The 18,055-nt window shown below is 40.8% G+C and overlaps 1 protein-coding gene across 5 annotated transcripts in view; it reads right to left on the minus strand.

Moving 5' to 3' along the window:
* RNF38 (ring finger protein 38) overlaps positions 1-18,055 on the minus strand; it is a 242,399-nt gene that overhangs the window by 203,642 nt on the left and 20,702 nt on the right. The window contains exon 1 of one of the 5 annotated variants that reach the window (XM_074200442.1): positions 4,541-4,643. The exons of the other annotated variants lie outside the window; for them this stretch is intronic. The gene's annotated coding sequence lies outside the window, so the exon portion shown is untranslated. Of the gene's footprint in view, positions 1-4,540; positions 4,644-18,055 lie in introns of those variants that run through there. 5 annotated transcript variants of the gene reach the window in all.

Genomic DNA, 18,055 nt, shown 5'->3' on the forward strand with positions numbered 1-18,055 from the left:
AATATAACATTTCATATATAATTTAATCTAGTCACATACTAGAAAGAACATTGATAAATTTGAGTATATCTAGGAGAATGGTAATCAGCACAGAAAAACAGTCTTAAACTAAAGATTATTCACCTGAAGAAAATCATGTTGGATTTTTTTTTTGTTAGAGCAAAGAATTAGAAACGAAGTATGTGCCCATCAATTTGTGAATGACTAAATAAACTGTGGTACATGAATGTAATAAAAAAATCATTGTGCTGTGAGAAATGAGATACATGATAAATACAGAGGACAAGATCTACATGAAGTAATGAGACCAAAGTAAGCAAAGTCAAGGAAAAAAATATATATACAATGACTTCAAACTTCAAAAAGGTACACCTCCACACATACACAAACACACATCAACTCTGAATGTTGCAAAATTTAAAAAAAAAGTATAACTCAAAAGAAGAGATGGGGGCGGTTAGGTGGCGCAGTGGATGGAGCACTAGAGTCAGGAGTACCTGAGTTCAAATCCAACCTCAGACACCTAATGATTATCTAGCTGTGTGGCCCTGGGCAAGCCACTTAACCCCATTTGCCTTGCCAAAAAAAAAACTTAGAAGAAAAAAAAAGAGATGGGCTCCATCTATTTGCAGAAGAGGTATGCATGTGTTGAAACCTGAACATATTTTCAAACTTTTTGAAATTTGATCACTTATGCTGATTTTTTCCTATTCTTTTTCTTTTTGGTCTTTAAAAAGATTATTTGTAATATTTAATAAATTTTAAGAAATTCATTTAAGAAATGAAATTCATGATGGAGGAGGGATGGGAGGACAGGACAGAATATAATCACATACTAAAATATTTGAAGTGTTGTCATTTGGAACAGGAATTAATATTCTGCTCAGTCCAAAAGGGGTTAAGATCAGTTAGTAAAAGGTAAAGAAAGAGTTCAGCTCAAGAGGGTTCTAATGTTAACACCTATTTCAACAAGCTTAGTGAATAAGAAAAGTGGAATGGGTTGCCTCATTAAGTAATGAGTTCCTCATCACTGCATATCTTCAAGCATAGGCCAGAGGACCACTTACAGAGGATGCCATAGAAATGACATATTCTTCAGTTAGTTAATATAGGTAACCTCTGAGGTCATCTCTAGCTCTGAAATTTTATGATTCATATAAATTCACAAATACCTTCTGGGTATAGTCCAATAGAGTTCACATTTGAAGGAAACAACAACTCCATATACTTACACTTCAAAATACTTCCTTGAAAAAAGTATTTCAAAGTTCCTAAATCCTAAAGCTTTAAATATAAAACTTCAAAACTTACTTTTCTTAAATATCCAAGTGTCTCCATCATCTAAATAGCCAACTTTCAATTAATGATTTTTTTAAGTAATGATTTTTTAAAATTCTGCCTCTAGTTTTTAATTCTACCCTTTGAACTAAATATTTCTAGGTCAACTCCACCCTAATCATATCTATTAGATAGTCTGCATTCAAGAAATTTTGATATCTTTCTGAAATCAGCCTTGCCACAGAGAATGTCTGGGCAAGTTCCAAGGTTCTAGGAGTGAAATCATCCATAAGAGTAACTGAGGGAGCAACAGCATCACTTCAGTTTCAGGTACAGGTCTCTTTTTGAGTCTCACATAATCTGGTCACCTGGGAGTTAAGAGGTACCTTCAAGGTCGTAGTCACAAGAGTACTACAATTTCAAAGCTAAAAGAATTCTTAGACATTCAGTTTCTTAATTTTACTGATGAGAAAAATGACACCCACACAATCAAAGTAGTTGCTAGATAGTTATAGACCAAAGGCTAGAACTTAATTTTTCCTGACTTTCACATCAGTTCTCTTTCCATTTTCATCCTAATTTTCTTATTAGTAGGTTCAGAAGATCATTCCAAGAGGTGAAAATATCCCACAAAAGTTGAGGAGACTGTAGTAAGCACTTAAATACTCACTATTTCTTTACATTATTACATTAGTCAGGTCTTCAAGAACCTAAGCAGTTCCTATAGCATAATGAACTTACTTCTTTATAGTTCATTATCAATCAACATAAACATTTCTAAATAATCGGAATACTAAAAGCATGAGAACCACTTGTGTCCAAATCTACTATGTGATATTTAGATGATTTTTTCTCCTAGTTTTAGTATCAGACAGAAAGTTTAATTTTTATGTTCCTCGTTATAGAAAAGTGAAAACAACTGTCTAAATATCATTAAAGGCACCTAAGAATAACCTTTCCATTCCCTTTTCTCAAACATTTTATTAAAGAGAAAAGTAAGAAATCACCACTTCAGCTATGCCACTACACCCAGAGTCAGCAAAATCACACTTCCATGCCAACTGCTGTCAAGACACTCTGCTATTGTTTCTAAAAAAGTCCTGTGAGGGCACAGATTCTCTAACCATTCTCCATTCCCTCTCCCACCCAGAAAAAAAAAAGAAAAAAGATACAAAATAACTAACAACCCTTAACAAAATGGACAAATGTTTCCAGAATGTTTTATCTAGAACACCACCATACTCACTGATTGCAGCCCTCTCATTAGAGAAAAAAATTATGTGAATAAAAAAAAATTACTTTCTCCTCAAAAACGAAGTTCAGAAATATGAAAAAGCTACTTCCTTTTTCCTCCTCCCTCTCCCTCAGATACCTTAGTATGTTTATAAATTCTCTCTTTAATTCATGGCACAGCTAGACAGTTATTTATAAATATGGGTATGTGTGCATACATACATACATATAACTTTGTAATAAATTTTCAGCTTTTAAGTATAACCTAAGCTCAATTGAACACAGTGATAAATAAGGTAACAAATAAAATAAGCTTCTCAAAAAGGAGAATTTTTCCAGAACAGTAACTGTTAGGCTGTTCTGTCTTTTTTTTTTTTTTTGGTATCCCCACAACGCCTATCACAGTGACTGACACACAGTAGGCACTTATAATAAATGTTTGTGGAATGACTTGTGGATTGACCTTTAGTTTCAAAAACACATTATGGGTCCAAAATTTAATGATGGATCAAGCCAACCCTCTTAAAGTCTCAGAAATACATGTCGTAATTCAAAAGGGAGACCTACCATGAATATATCTAATCAATACCTAATGCAGGACAAATAGTTCTAAAGCTGTAGCTTGTACAAAGCTTCCTGTCCAAAGTGACTATCAGGGAAAGCTCCTTTTTAAATGAAATTTCAGGACTACACATCATAGGTAAATAATTGCATAGAAGTCATAATCGAATGTTAATAACCATTTGTTAATACTACACTCGTCATAGATTCCCTAGGATTTAAGACAAATTAGCAAATTAGCAAATTTATCATCAGGCTATTAAAATCTGAAAATTAGCTTAAGATCCTAAATTTTGACTGTCTATATGAAACTCAAAATGCAAATATATGAACAGAATGAACAGCTGATAAATCTTGCACAGCAGGATTCTAATTTAAAGAATTTCCTAATCATTCCTTCATCTTCAGCACTGACAGAGACTGAACCACGTCAGGGAGGCAAGAGAACTTTTTTAAAGAACTGACTTCTGTGAATCCTCCATAAAGTAGCAATTTGGTAAAGAGCTCCTACAGCTCCAACACACTGTCTACCACCCCTCCAAAATGATAAAAAATCTAGTACTCGCTTAACTTTTATTCCTTCTCCAGATCAAACACCCAGACCTCCTCCTCTGTCCCATTCTCTCCCCCTTTTAAAAAGGCAAGTCACCCCTGCTTTTGTTGTAAACTTTTTGCAATCATTTTTTTCCCCTTCACTTGCATCTCCTCATAAGTCTCCCCTCAAGGAAAAAAGATTCCTCCAGCCTCTCCCCTTCGAAGCTGCACCCCGATAAAAACAAGGACAATGACTCCGAAACCTAAAAGAACAATCCACTTTGTGCTGCGGGGCCCCCCCCGCTCCCCCGGCGTCCAATCTCCCGAACTTCCTTCCTCCCAGCCGGGTACAAGCAACTTCTGTTCTTGGGCCCCGCACTCCTCCCCTCGGAGGCTCCCGGGGCTCCCGGCCCCGCGGTCTCGAGGGGTGGTCGGAGGCGGCGGCCCGCGGGGCTCTCGAGGGGGTCACGCTGGAAAGCACGTGCTCGCTCTCATTTCGGGGGACAGTCATTCCACGGGATTGTTTTTTTACAGAAACGGACAAAGTGGCTGCGGATTCACACAAGCCACAGAGTCTCGCCTTCACGAGTGGAGGCTGGGGGCGTGAGGCGCCGGGCACGTGAGGCTCGCGGGCCCCCCGGCTCGGCGCCGCCCGACCCCCGGCCGCAAAGTTTCGGACGCGGTCCCGGGGCCACTGCCTCCCCCAAAGTCTGGCGGGGTCGGAGCCCGCGGCGCCGAGGCTCTGCCCCGCATGGGCTTCTTTTCCTTCTTTCCCACCCCGCGCAGCCAGCCTCTTCCGTCCCCCGCGGAGCCCCCGCAGCCGCCTCCCCGGCCCCGGGGGAAGAGTCGGAAGGACTGCACATCTGGACTCCACTCGCGGGGCTTCCCGTCCCACCCCGCCCCCGCGGCCCCGCCCCGCTCCGCCGCCCCCTACCTGCTCCGGGGGCTGCCCTCTGGTGCCCGGGGCCGGGAGGGCCGGAGGCGGCGTGGCCCCCGGCGCCCCCTCCTCCGGCCTCGGGGCGCTGCGGCTGCCTCGGGTGGCGGTGGCGCCGGCCGTGCTCCGGCGGGCTGGCGGCGGGCGGCGGCGGGCAGGGGGCGGCGGCGGCGGCGGCGGCGCTTCCGCTCATGGCGAGCCGCCGGGAGCCCCGGGCCGGGCTGCGGCGGCTGTGCGCGGGAGCGGCCTGGGCCCGGGCGGCGGCGGCGGCGGCGGCGGGGAGCCCGAGCGGGAGGCGGCGGCGAGGGAGGAGGACGCGGCGGCGGCTCCCAGCAGGAGGAGGAGCAGGAGCGGGAGCGCGAGCCCGGGAGCGGCCCCAGCCCCGGAGCAGCCGCGGAGGAGGAGGAGGAAGCGGCCGGGGAAGGAGGAGCGAGGAGGAGGAGGCGGCACCGCCGCGGACCCCGGGCTCCGGGCGCTGCTGGGCGACCGGCCGAGCGCCGCGATGGGCATCGCCCCGGCGCCGCCGAGCTCGGGGGCCTGGGCGGCGCGACCCCGGCCCCGGCCCCGGCCGAGCCCCGGCCCTGGCCCTGGTCCCGGCGGCGCGGGCGGCGCTGGGCCCCGCGGGGCGGCTTCCGGACGCCCGCACAAACTAAGTTCAAGCGCCCAAGCGGCCGGAGGAGGAGCGCGGGCACGGCGGAGCCCGCCCGCCCCTGGCAGCCGCCCGCCCGCCCCTGGCAGCCGCGGCCCCGCCCGCCCCCGGGGATCCCGGCGGCTGCCCCGGGCGCCCACTTCCTGCCGCTCCCTCCCCTCCCCTCCCCAGGCCGTGGCCCGGGGCCGCTCATTCATTGTGTGGCCCCGGGTAAGCCTGCCCTCCTCCTCCTCCCTTGCTCAGGGTCGCCCTCTCCCTCTCGGTCTCTCCTTTCTGCCCTCTCTCCTCCCTTCTCCTCCTCTCTGCTCACTTTCACTCCCCGGACGTTTCCGCCCTCTCCTCCCCTGCTTTCTTTCCCCTTCTTTTCTCTTTGCCGCAGCTGAAAAGAAAAAAAAAGTATCCCTTCCATTCTTAGTATCTACGTGTTGTCTTCTCAGTTGACTCCGACAGATCCAATCCGGGGAGAGGGAGAAGGAGGAGGGGAAGGTACAATGGGGCTGAGCTACTCAAATGTCTTTTTTCAAAATCTTGACACACAGAAGGGACACTAAAAAGGAAAGCCCAAAAGAAAATTTCCAAGCTATCCATGACATCTGCTTCAGGAAGCAGATACAGAACGACTATTTCAGGTCTAATCATTCTTTTCATCGCTTCAGAACCAGAAGGGACCTTCATGATCATCTAATCCAGATGCTTAGTTGACAGAAGAGAAAATGAAGACCAGAGACTGTTTGCCTATAGTCAGACATATGTAGTCTGAACCTGAACCCAGAACCCTCAAGCTCCAAAGCCAACTATGCTTTTTTGCCTCTCACTCTCTGTCTCCCTCTCCACCCCGCCCCCCACATAGACATATACTTTTTATTTTATATTTAGGTTGGCTCCATGTTTATGGATAAACTATAAATATCAAGGAACTGGAGAGCCGATCAAGAAGGGTTCAACCCTGAAAAGAAGATGTTGAAAATGGAGTTGGGTTGAAAAGAGTATCCCCATATAGTTAGGTAGGCTCTTAAGTTTTGCTAAAAGTTTGTTAAGATATTTCCTATTCCTTTAGATGCTCCCTCTCTCTCTCTTCCCTAGTCCTCCTCCTAAATTGGGTATTTATATCTTCAGCTTTATTATATAAACACCTTTTATGTTATATAATTATATAATATTATGTTATATATTTTATTAGGAATTTATGTCTTTAAACAGTGGCATGGACTTGATTACTTTTGTCTTAGTAGACACAATGAAATGAGCACTGGCCTTCCAGAAATAGTCTAAATTCTAAAGCAATCTTGGATTGATTTCTGTAGTTTGATAAATTTAGAGCAGATCTCAGAGATCTTCTAACCTAACTCCATTTTATAGATATATAGACAGGAAAATTGAAGCCCAAAGAGGGCTTACTCTCTCCTGGTTCTCTTCATTGGCTGACGGGTCCTTGGCCAACTTTGCTGTTTTTTCCCAAGGTAAGCCCACTCACTGAAAGTAGTCCCAAAGTTCTGTCCTGGACCCTCTTATCTTCCTGTACTATCTCACCTGCTCCCAAAGAATTCAGAGATAATCTCAATGCAAATATTCTCCAATTTATACAGACCTACTCTCTATCTTGAGTTCTAGTCTCCCATAACTACCCATTGAACATCTCAAACTATATTTCCAAAGTCACCTCAACTCAACAAATCCAAAGTTTTATCTTCCCATCCACCCACCCCATTACTGTAAGCTCACCACTGTTATTGCCATTCTCAACTTCTTTCAAAACTCACCAAATTCAACTGGTTGCCAAGACTTGTCATTTACAGTCTCTAACACATTTGCCCTCTTCACTCCACTCAATACACCAGGTACAGATCTCCATCATCTCAAGGTGATCTTACTTCTTAAGAGACTTTTCTATCTTTCCCCAGTCCCCTATTACCAGTGCTTTCCCTCTAGAATTACCTCCTATTTGTACTATGAATGTTCATAGTTGTTTGCACGCTTTCTCCCTCGTTAAAATGGAAGTTTCTTGAGGGCAAGTTTCATATTTTTACCTATCTCATGGTGAGTACTTAATACATTTGTGTTAAGTGATTGATTTCTCCTACTTCTTACCCCTGAGGCTTCTCTTCTTAAGGCTAAGCATGCCTGTTTTCTTCAACTGATCTTTGTATGAGTTGGCTTCAAGGCCTTCTCCATCCTAAATTGATCTCTAAATTATCAGAATCTTTCTTAAACCATCATGTCCTCCCTCACTATGCCCTTAGATGAGTTCTGACAAAATTGTAATACAAAAGGATCTTCACTTCCTTATTCCCAGTAGCACTTCCTTTCAGCTTTCTTAGCTGTCCTATCACACAGCTCACTTATATTGAGCTTGAAGTCTGCTAATACTGAGATCATTTTCATAACTGTTATCTAATCATAACCTTCCATATTTTATACTATTATAGTAGGTTATTTATTATTATTATTATCATTATTACTTAAGTGTAGGTTTCTGTTGTATTTCAGCTCAATTAATTACTAGCTGTGCAACCACAGGCAAGTTTCAGTTTCCTCAACTATAAAATAGGACTAATAAACACCTATCTCCCTCAGGGTTAGTGTGAAGATCCAATAAAAGAATTTCTGTTTCTTTCCTTCCTTAACTTCCTAGTCAGTAATCCATTTTGGTAGCTAGCTCTTTCAATTTGATTTCATCTGAAGATTTGTTTAGCATGCCCTCTATGTTCATGAAATATTGATTAAATGGTATTGATGACTTTAAGTCACTGATAAAAATGTTAAACAGCACTGGGCCCAGTACAAATCCCTAAGGAACTTCACTGGACAACTACCATATTGATGTTTAATCATTAACAACTGTTCATTGATTACAGTCATCTAACCATCTAATTGTAGTCTGAACCCATCTAATTGTACTCTTGTCTAATCCTTATGTTCATCTTCTCTACAAGAAGAGTCTGAGATACATTATCAAAAAATTTGTTAAAGAAAGCTGTATCCACAGAATTTCAGGTCAACTTGTTTAGTAATCCTGTCAAAAAAGGAAATGAGGTTAGTCTGTCATGACCTGTTCTTGATGGAAACATACTGGTCCTTTGCAATGAACACTTCCCTTTCTAAGTGGTCACCAATTATCTCTTTCATGATCTATTTTACAATTTCCTCAAAAAATTGAAGTCAAGCTCACTTGGCATATGGTTTGCCAACTCTTCACCTTTTTGTCAAAAACTAGTATAGTATTTGCCTTTCTCCAATCTTACAGTGCCTCAAATTTCCCTAGTAGTGACTTAGCATTCAAAACCTACCAATTCACAGAGATGCTATGCTGGGAGGTATTTCAGGCTTGAAGTCAAGGACAGATAGATGAATTTTAACTACCTCCTTACTAATCTTGGTTATCACCTCCCTTTTTTCTAGCCTTGCCAGTTCATAGTCATTTTCTACTGCAATTATCTGGTTTACGAATAATTACCTGTATACCCTTAAGAGTGATAAGAGAATCATAGAGCTAGAACTGGAAAGGATATCAGAGGCCATCTAGACCAATAGCATTTTACAGATGAAGCTGAATCCCAGAAAGTTTTAGGAAACTCCTTGTCCCTCCAGGACCCATCTCCCATTGGTGAGTTCCTTCTGAGTCCCCTATTTTGGGTCATGCCCAGGCAAGACATCCTTCATTTTCCTCTCTGTTTCAGCTTCTGACTACAGTCTTTATCACCATGCCAGGCTCGACTTTTCAACTCCTTTTTATAAATTTTATTTCCCCATTAAAATCAGGAAAGCTCATCTTCCTAAATTCAAATCTGCCTCAAACACTAACGGTGAGTTTTGAATCAGGTCATCTTTCAGTGTTTCTTTCCCTGAGTCACAGTGCCTCCCCCCCTAGAAAATCACCTACTAGTTCTCTCTTCTTCCTCAGACCTTTACTAGATATTCTCTCACCTCATAGCTTTTTTGACAATTTTTCAATCTTAAAACATTTATTCTTTCCTCTTAAGGAGAAACTTCAAATCTTTTTTAAACTCTAATTGCACAGCTGGACAATTTCTTCTTTTCTATTTTCCATCATCCTGATTTCCCTCTGATTCCATTTTTCCCAATGATTATTCACTGCTATTTTCCTTAGGAATATTTCATTTCCTTAACAACCTGTAGCATGGAAAGGTGTTCTTTTCCAGGAGGGAGCCTGAAATATAAATAAGTCACAGAAATAAAAACATCAAGTCATTGACCAGCTTCCTTCTTTCCAATAGTTGAGATTTTCAGCCTTTTATTTGAAGCATTTGTGAGTTTTTACACTACAAACCTAAGTACCCAATTAAACCACTTATAGCCAATTATTTCTTCTTAACAACTTAAAAACTCTATTCAAATTCTTTTCCTTTTTTTCTTTAACTCCCCAGCCTCAGCCATAAGCTTCCTCATCCAGCTTTATACCAACCTCTAGTAGATTACCAAAGTTTTCCCTAACAATCTACTCTAACAATTTGCTTAATTATTCCTTTTTTTTCCATAATTACCTTGCTTTTTCACTGCAACTATCTTCTCTTAACCCTTCTGGAATCTACCTTACTAGATTCTACTCCCTAATTCTCCCTTCTGTCTCCTTAGTTTTCTCTAATCCTTTTATATTCTCCCTAATTGTCCTTGATCCTACTTTGCCTGTTCTTTGGCCAACTCATTATTTAGAATAATATTAATCAATCTCCTTTTTAGTTCATTTTCTTTATTTATATTTACTTTCTGTATTTGTCTGCTTCTTGCCTTTGTTTATAAGTTTTGTATGTCCCCACATGTGATCTGTTTTTGTGAAAGTGCTATGAGATGTTAAAAAAAAGTTAATCTTTGCTATTTAATTAAAATCTCAAATACTAGCAAATATATATAAGGCATTTTAAAATGATTCAACAAAGGATGAATCATTGAGTAAAGAAGATGGAAGGATATATTTTTAAATAATTATGGTATAAAAGATTAATAAAATAAAAACATTTAAAAGATTCTCCTTCAGAGATTACTAAAATGTTTATTATAGGCTCATAATTCAGAGATAAAAGAAGCTTTAAAGATCCTTTAGTTAAATCTCCTCACTTGACAAATGAAAGTGAAGACAAGAGAAGTTAAGTGATTTGGCTATGGTCAAAGTGATGCCCAAATAATAAGTGGCATGCTTATTTAATTAAATTAATTAATTAATTTTTTTTTCCTTTGGGGTCTTCATATATAAGATAGTTTCCCTATTTGTCTCTCTTAATTTTTTAAAAAATTCTGCAAAAGCATAATAAGTTCAAGTCCAATCTCTTCTTTTAAATTCTGCATGAAAGTTTGTTTTTAATGCTATTTTTTTTTTAGAGCAAAGTTTTGGATTTTGCTAAAGAATTTTGATAAAGTAGCCTACTTTGATTTTGATAAAGTAGTCCACTTTATCACTTTCCTCCATTTTATAAATTAGTTCATCTTATTCATATTCATGACTATATTTAAAATTTAGTTTTCCCTCCCTCAAATTTTATTATATTTTTTTCTCTTTAAAAAACAAAAAGGAGGAAAAAAGGAAATTAGCTCTAGGTATTTATAGTTTATTCTCTTAGGATCAATCTGATTTCAGTTACTTTCTTTTCCTGTTTCCTCCTTGCCTAGATATAAATCACCATATTCTGCCCTCTCTTCACACACTCCTCCTTTTCAGGATAATTAGCTTTCCATGGTTGTAGTATATTTTGCTTGAGGATATTCAATTTCTTGCCCCTCACTGGATTCAAATCGCCTTTCCCTCTTTCATTTTTCTTATCTGTAAAATTAACTGATTTATTAAGTCCCTTCCAGTTTTAAATTCTGTGACTCTCTCTCTCTCTCTCTCTCTCTCTCTCTCTCTCTCTCTCTCTCTCTATATATATATATATATATATATATATATATATATACATATATATATATACATATATATATACATATATATTTTGCAAGGCACTGAGGTTAAGTGGCTTGCCCAAGGCCACACAGCTAGGTAACTATTAAGTGTCTTAGTCTGGATTTGAACTCAGGTACTCCTGACTCCAGGGCCAGAGCTCTATCCACTGCGCCACCTAGCCACTTGATTCAATGTATCTTCAGTGATTTCTGCCCAGAAGAATTTCTCTTGAAATCTTTTAGTATCTTATTCAAACCTCCTTCTACACATAAAAGAGTTTGTTTTATGTTATACATGTACATACTTAAGTTCTTTTACTAGATTATAAATTAAATGAAGGTTGGGATTGTTCTTATTCATCTTTAATCTTCCTGAGAATCTAAAATAGAGGCTCCTAGGTGGGTCAATGAGTGCTGAACCTGGAGTCAGGAAAACCTGAGTTCAAATCCAGCCCTAGACACATACTAGTCATATAACCATGGTCAAGATATTGAACTTCTGTGTGCCTGAGTTTCTGCATCAGTAAACTGGAATTAATAATAGCATCTATCTCTCAGGCTTATTGTAAGGATAAATGGGATAATATTTGTAAAACTTTAAATACTTTATAAATCCTAGCAGTAATTATTATACATGGTAACTTGGTGGTGCCGTGGATAGAGTTCTAGGAAGTCAGGAAGATTCATTTTCTTGTGTTCAAATCTAGCCTTGGATACCTAATAGCTCTGTGACCCTAGGCAAGTCACTTAACCTTATTTGCCTCAGCTCCTCATCTATAAAATAAGCTGGAGAAGGAAATGGTTAACCTTTTCAGTCAATGACTGAACAGCAACAAATTATCATACAGAAATTTTAGAGAAGTTAAGAGATTTGCTCAAAGGGTTATAGTAGTGGAGTTGGATCTCAAACACAGGTCTGACATATATTAGTAAGATTCTGAACTGTTAGCTGAGCACCCCTGTGAGACTTTCATGAAAAATTATTTTAATTCATTAAATGGAACCTATTCTTTCCAGACCTTTTAATCTTTTAGACCTAGTTAAGGATTGCACAGCAGGATTGATTTTTCTTTGATCTGGAGCAACACAATGTCACTGTTGTTGTTATAATCATTCTAGTCCTGGATAAAGCAGCCTATCAATCTTTTAAGATGTTGAGAGATTGGGGGTAGATTGGAGAAAAGTCTATCCAAACAAGATGGAACATCAAAGTACCATTAGTAAAAACTTGTCTTGGTCATTATATTTTGACTTTGCTTTGCTTCCCTTTAGGAATTTGACATGGGCATCCTTGGCTCTCACTTTTTCTTGTCACTTTTGACCTTGTTCAGTTTGATTTACCTCAACATAACTAGCTTCCAGTTTTCCTATTCAAGGACCATCCTGTCTTTGGAAATAGATGCCCTGCCCTGATCTTTTAATTCCACAGATCAACTTGGTGACTCCAACTTTCTCCTATCCCCAGATGAATGAATTAATGAATTAAAAGAGCAAGTATTTCTGAAATGCAGACTATACTAAGCATTGAACAAATAGAAATAGAAAATAGAAAAGTTAAACAATCCCTTTTCTCACAGTGTTCCTCAAGGAAGATAGCACTTATAGTTGGAGGTTTGAACTACCTGTTATATGGAAAGACCCAGTGGTACTTAGGGTATAACAATAAGGCAGAAAGTAATGTACTTCTTTAGTGTCATTTCTATTAAGAAAATCATATCAACTTCTGATAGCCATTTGACAGTGGCAGGACTTTTTTTTTTTTTTTTTTTTTAGTTTTTGCAAGGCAATGGGGTTAAGTAGCTTGCCCAAGGCCACACAGCTAGGTAATTATTAAGTGTCTGAGGCCAGATTTGAACTCAGGTACTCCTGACTTCAGGGCCGTATCCACTGTGCCATCTAGCCGCCCCTAGTGGCAGGACTTTTGAGAATTCCCTAATTTTAAACCACTCCTTCTGTACTGATTCTTCCCCTACTTCTTTCAAATATGCCCAAGTCACCCTCATCCTTAAAAAAAAGCCCTTCACTATACCTTACTGTCTTCTTAATAGATTGTCCTTTATCTTTCCTATATTTTTCAGCAAAACTACTTGAAAAAACTATCTGCAACCATTGTTTTCACTTCTTTTTAATCCTCATTTCTATAAATTTGTTTTTGACTACATCAATCCACTAAAATTGTTCTTTCCAAAGTGACTAAATGATCTTAAATCACCAAATATAACTGTTATTTTCTTTTTCTCAGATCATTTTTTTTTTGCAGGGCAATGGAGCTAAGTAACACCTCTTCACTCAATTCATATTCTTCTTAAAGTATCTGGTACAGTTGACTGCATTGACCACTCTCTCCTCCTGGCGAGTCCTAAGTTTTTATGATACTACTCTCCCCTCATTCTCTCCTAATCTATTTGATTAGTTTGTCTCATCTGTTGGCTATGTTATCATCCATATTACACCTTTTATTATGAGTTTTCCCTAAGACTTAGGCCTTTTTAATTTCTACATACACTTTATCAACCTTTACTAGTTTAATTATCATCTCTATGACAGTGATTCACATGTATCCCGTCCCAGTCTCTTCCCTGAATTTCAATCCCACATCACTAGTTGTTTATATGACACTTTAAATTTGCAATCCTGGGGAAATCTTTGATTCTTCATTTACAAAACAGAGCATATTAGCTTTAACTTCAAATCTACTTCTCTTTCAAACTTCCCTGTTTCTGTAAAAAGTACCACCCTTAAAAAAAGTACCCCCATTTTTCCAGGTTCCTACATTTGTTTTTTTTTAAATTTTTTTTATTCTCATTTTGTACAGTTTTTTTACATTAATAAAATATTCTTGTTTACAAGTAAACAAAATACCCCTCCTCCCCCATGAATATAGATAGACTTGCTTGGGCCAAAAAAGTAAAGGGGAGAGAAAAAAATTAAAATAAAAAAAAATAATAGTAATAATTGTAGGTATGGCCAGGTGGCGCAATGGACAAAGCACCAGCCCTGGAGCTACGGGCACCCGAGTCCATATCCAGCCTCATAAACCCAACAATCACTCAGCTGTGTGACATGCAAGCCACCTGATCCCCACTGCCCTGCAAAAACCAAAAAGAAAAAAGAAAAAAAAGACGCAAAATAAAATAAAATTGTAATAATAGTAGGGGTGGCTGGGTGGCAGAAAGAGTATTGGCTCTTGAGCCGGGAGCACCTGGGTCCAAATCTGGCCCCAGACACCCAAAGATAACCCTGCTATGTGGCCCCAGACCAGCTATCCAGTCCCACTTGCCTTGCACCATCCCCCAAATAATAATAACAAAAAATGTGCTTGAGTCTTTGTTCCAACACCAACAACTCTGTCATGGGTGGATCTCATTCTTTATGATAAGTCCATCACAAAAGTTACTTCCATATTTTTCCACCGTTGCCATTGCTGATTGCAACTCCCTCCTTTCTTATTTCTCCACTACCATGTACTCTATTTTCTCTCTCCTTTCACTATGACTCTGCTGTAGGGTCGTTGATTGGCTCAGCATACAGATCCCTGGTCCTGGGGCCAAGAAGCCCTGAGCCTCCATACCACCCCTTAAGCCCAGCATCCACCTGGCCCCATGGTCCTGGGCAGGCCTTCCAATCCCAGCCCCTTGCAAGAAGTAAGAAAGAAAATGTGTTATATCTGACCAGTCTCTCCCCATGGTCCATCCTCTCCTTTATTCCCATCTCCACCCCTTCCCCCTGCTCCCCCCTCCTTATTCCAGATGTCTATACCCCATTGAGTATATATGCTGTTTCCTGTCCTAGCCATCTCTGATGAGAGCAAAGGTTCCCCTCATTCCCCCTTGCCTCCCCCCTTCCATATCATTGCAATAGCTCATTGTAATAAAAAAAAATATTATGTGAAATATCTTGGACTATTCCCCCTCTCCTTTTTCTTTCTCCCATTCCATTTCCCTTTTTTTCCCTATTGACTCCATTTTTAAACCATATTTTATCTTCGAATTCAGCTTTTTCCTGGGCTTCAACTATAAAAGCTCCCTCTACCTGCTCTATTAACTGAGATGGTTCATATGAATATTACCAGTATCATTTTTCTATACATGCAGTTCATCCTCATTAAGTCCCTCATATTTCCCCCCTCTCCTCCAATCTCCATGCTTCACCTGAGTCCTGTATCTGAAGATCAAACCTTCTGTTCAGCTCTGGCCATTCCAACAGGAACATTTGAAATTCCCCTGGTTCATTGAAAGTCCATCTTTTTCCCTGGAAGAGGACATTCAGCCTTGCTGGGTAGTTCATTCTTGGCTGCATTCTAAGCTCTTTTGCCTTCCGGCATATTGTATTCCAAGCCCTAAGAGCTTCCAATGTAGTTGCTGCTAAGTCCTGTGTGATCCTGACTTCAGCTCCACGATATTTGAACTGTGTCCTTCTGGCTGCTTGTAATATTTTCTCTCTGACTTGGGAGTTCTGGAACTTGGCTATAATATTCCTAGGGGTTGGTTTTTTGGGATCTCTTTCTCGGGGGGATCGGTGGATTCTCTCCATTTCTATTTTGCCCTCTGCTTCTAGAATATCAGGGCAATTTTCCTGTAGTAATTCTTTGAAAATGATGTCAAGGCTCTTTTTCTGATCATGACTTTCAGGTATTCCAATAATTTTTAAATTATCTTTCCTAAGTCTATTTTCCATATCAGTTGTTTTTTCAATGAGCTTTTTCACATTTTCTTCTAATTTTTCATTTTTTTGGTTTTGAAGTATTGATTCCTGATTTCTGGTAAATTCATGAATCTCCCTGAATTCTATTCTTTGTCTGAAGGATTTCTTCTCCTCAGAAAGGTTTCTTATCTCTTTTTCCATCTGGCCAATTTTACTTTTTAAAGCATTCTTCTCCTCAATAACTTTTTGAACTGATTTATCCATTTGACCGAAGCTGTTTTTTAGCATGCTATTTTCTTCAGTATTTTTTTGGATTTCCTTGACTAAGCTGCTGACTTCATTTTCATGTTTTTCCTGCATCTCTCTCCTTTCTTTTCCCAGTTTTTCTTCCAACTCCCTCATTTGATTTTCAAAGTCTTTTTTGAGCTCTGTCATAGCCTGAGCCCAATTTCTGTTTTTCTTGGAGTCTTTAGATGCAGGAGCTTGTGCTTCCTCATCTTCAGACTGAGTATTTTGATCCTTCTTGGGCTCATTTGCAAAATATTTCTCAATGGTCTTCCTCTTGTTTCTTTGCTTGTTCATTTTCCCAGCCTAAGCCTGTTTTTTGGGGTGCTTCTTGAGCTTTTGGGACACTCCCACAAGGGTCTCAGTGTATGAGGTTCTGTCCTCCCTCCTGGTCTGTGAATGACCATAAGTGCCCCCCACTGCCACGGGGCCGAGGTGGGGGGGCCTAGACTGGGATCAGGATCTGAATGTGGTCAGAGCCCCAGAGTCCTGCTCCAGGGGCAGAGGACAGAACTCTGCAGTCTCTCTCTTCACTGCCCTCCCTCAGCTCCATGGGCTCATGCCCTGGGGGCTCCTGCTTACTGGATCCACCTGCTTCTGTTTCCGGGTCTAGGCTGCCTAAAGACCAGGCTGCTTGCTGTGTGCCCTGAGGGCTGGGCTCCAAGTGCTCGCTCTGGCAGAAGTCCCCTGCTGTTCCCCCACTTTGTGCCGGTGCTCCTCGGGGTGCAGCTCAGGAGACCCCCGCTTCTGTGAGCCGCTGGCTCCCAGCACCCTGGGGCTGCTTCCAGGAGGCTGAAGTTCTTTCACTCTGGCGGGCCACTCCTCTGGCAGGCCGCCCCTCCGACCCCAGGGAGGAGAGCCTTTCTGCTCTTTTCCAGGTTACCTTGAGTAGGAGAACTGCCTCACTGGGTCCTTTTGTGGGTTCTGTCTTTCAAAAGTTTAGTTAGAGTCCTTAATTTATGAATTTTTATCAGAGATCTCGTAAGACTGGATCCCTTCATGTTGCCATCTTGGCTTCGCCCCCCATGTGCCTACATTTGTAACTTTATTGTGTCCAGTGAGGTGTCAGATTTTGCCATTTCTGCCATCACAAAATCTCACATCTGACCCCTTCTCTCCATTCTCAAAGCTAGTTCAGGCCTTTATCACCCCTAGCCTAGATTATAACATCAACCTACAAGGACAACAATTCTAAACTGGTCTCCCCTCTTCAAATCTCTCTCCATTTCAGGTTCATTCGACATAGTGTTGCCAGTTATCTCTCTCAACCAGAGATTCCACTGTTACTCCCCTACCCAGTCAACTCTAATATCAACTATAAACTCCTCAGTTTCATTTTTAAAACCTCATACCCCTCATTCCAGCCTGTCTCTCTGGCTTCATAGTATATTACTCCTCCTCCCATCAAATTGGCTTCTTTGTTCCTCACAAGGGACACACTATCTTTCACCTCTATGCCCTTTCATTGGCTATTGCTCCATCCCTAAAATGTACTTTTTTCTCACTAATACCTTATAGACTCCATTTTTCCTTTAACCTGCAGATTTAACCTTCTAAGATCCTTTTATGATTCCCCCAATTTTCCAGTGCCCTTCCTCCTAAACTACTTTATTATTTAATTATTTAACTATATGCTTGTAGTTATTGACTCGACATTTATGTGTTATATCTTTTCGTCTGGACTTGTCATCTTGCATTAATATGTAAGCTTCTTGCATGTAGCAAGTGTTTTATACTTTGTACTTGCCCATTGCCTGGCAATAAATGCATGCTGATTGATTGAAGGCTCCCAATGTTTGTGTATCCACATTTGAATACAGAAAAGAGCTCATTTTTTAACCTGCAGTAAAATGTGCTTTGTGGGCAGCTAGGTGACATATTGGATAGAATACCTGTAGTCAGGAAGGCTTATCTTCCTGAGTTCAAATCTGATCTCAGACGCTTGCTGTGTGATCTTTTGCAAGTCATTTAACCCTTTTTGCCTTAGTTTCCTCCTTTGTAAAATGATCTGGAGAAAGAAATGGCAAGCTACTCTGGGATATTTG

Source organism: Macrotis lagotis, chromosome X (genome assembly GCF_037893015.1).
Source record: "Macrotis lagotis isolate mMagLag1 chromosome X, bilby.v1.9.chrom.fasta, whole genome shotgun sequence".
NCBI lineage: Eukaryota > Metazoa > Chordata > Mammalia > Peramelemorphia > Peramelidae > Macrotis > Macrotis lagotis.